Raw genomic sequence first — 2,244 nt, 5'->3', positions numbered from 1 at the left:
AAATATAACATTTATTTTTGCTACAAAAGCCTGTGAATCTCTCAGCCATGCCACACTGAATCATATTGCAGCCTATGGTATCAGGAGAGAGAAATAAGCAGAGTTAGATTTCTAAGAAAGATCTAGCCAGAACAATTTTTTCCAGGCCAGGAAGTGTTAATGGTACCCAGTGTTTTGTATTACAAGCAAAACACCAATGAAAAGAAAGGTCTCTTCCCTCCCTCCTTCCCTTCCTTCTTTCTTTCCCTTCCTTCACCTTCAAAAATGAGGGCATTGTAAATTGGAAGAAAAGAGTGTCCACCTTCCCATGATCCTCCCCTGCCCCCCCCCACACACACAACACAGGCACATACTTGACAGTTGGAGACCCATTCTCTTTGAGTGATGAATCCCATCATGACAGGAATGGGAGGCTAGGCAGTATGTGAGAATTCTATCTTCTCCCTGGAGCCTGAAATGCATGCCCAGATGTTGCCATGGTAACTCACTAGTACTCGGTCTCCAACCTACACAGCCTGATGCTTCTTTAGCTTTTATGTTTGTTTCACCTTTCCTGGACATCAATAACGTGCTGGAGTCTTAGCAGATCACAGGATAGTCTGGGAAACAAATGTACCAGCAATAAACACAAAGTGAAGAAGAGTAGGCTAAAACAGGTCTGTAAGGTGGAAGGCTGGGTTTTATTTGGAGGCTCACATTAGTGAGCTATGTAACTGCAAGATGCTTCACCTTTCTCATGACCTCATATTCCCTTTCTAGTACATGAGAGGGGTGAACTAGCTGATTTCCAAAGGCTTTTCTCTCCCCCAAATGATTCCATATATATCTTTATCATGCACAGAAATATCAGTGGTAACTGTTTCTAGAGCATCAGCTGGGGTTTTGATCATTAAAAAAAAAGAAGCAGCTATTTAATGAAAGGCCTGTGAAAGGAGTGGGAGAAAGGAAATAAATTAGAAGCTGAAGATGGCTGGAGGTAGTAGACAAACTGTAACTACATACCCTCCAGTTTGGTGGAAGACCATTCAGGGTCAAATATAAGTGCCCTTTGAACCTTCTGGGTGAGTGGTATCTCTCACTTTACTCTGTCTTCCAAACTTTCAGGTTACAAGAGATCATTCTCACTTTTTTGTCTTTATGTAGGCCTTTCCCCATCTGAACACCCTATCATCTCTACCAACCAAATCCTACATATATGTAAAGTCTAGCTTAAGTCCCATCACCTCTTGATGACTCTCCTTTGCTCTCTCAGTTTACAGGGATCACTCATGCTTCTGGATGTGTATGGCCCTTGTTATGTGCACCTCCTAATTTTTATCACAGACTGCACTCCCATTTTAGCTATCTTTATTTCTATTGTTTTAAATACATTTTATTTTATAATTTAATTACTTTCATGTTTATTTTAAATAGGGGGAAATACAAAGAAGAAAACAAAAATGAGCCATAATCTTCCCCTTTCTAACTCTGTTGAATTTTTCTATACAAAAGTAATACACATGGTTTTAAATGTTTTAATAACATTTAAATTAAATCAACCATAAGAAAAAAAAAATAATACACATGTAAAGGTTAGAAAATTTTCATATGGAAAGGTACCATATGAAAAGCAAAAGCCTCTCCCCACCATCCCTAGTCCCTTTCCCAAAGGTCACTATAAAATATTTCATACAGTATCGTCCAGAAAAAGAAAAGTGACATATACCAAAATAAGCCTATGTATCTATATTACAAGGCATAATCCCTTATCCTAAATCCTTGAGGCCAGAAATATGTTTGAATTCAACATTTTTATGATTTTAACATGGTGATATAGTGCCTATAACATTTAGTGTCACTTGCTTAGCAAAATTTGAGACAGCAAAGACATAATTAAACAAGTTCAATATTAAACATTAAACTGCATGAAGCAACGTGTTTGACTATTCATACTATTTAGAATAAACGGAGACTACAAATAATCACATGTCAGTTAATATCAAGTTTTTCCCCAAATGAGTTTCTGCCAAGTTTGGGGGGCAATGTTCTGTTTTAAAGAAAAGCAAATAAGGGTTTGCCTTTATATTCACATTCTTGCCCTCTCTCTCCCTTCTTCTCTCTCTTTGCCCACTTGAAGTCCCCTCAGACCTAGGGAATAGTCATGCCATTTATGAAAAGGAGGAAAGCCAAAGTGCTTAACAAAAGAATCTGATTAATTTGGGTCACTGTTTGGCATCAGCTTTCTTCTGCCTGATTGGTTTCAGA

The sequence above is a fragment of the Miniopterus schreibersii genome (assembly GCF_964146895.1).
Source record: "Miniopterus schreibersii genome assembly, chromosome: X".
NCBI lineage: Eukaryota > Metazoa > Chordata > Mammalia > Chiroptera > Miniopteridae > Miniopterus > Miniopterus schreibersii.
The sequence above is the reverse complement of the archived record's forward strand: the minus strand, read 5'-3'. Positions refer to the sequence as shown.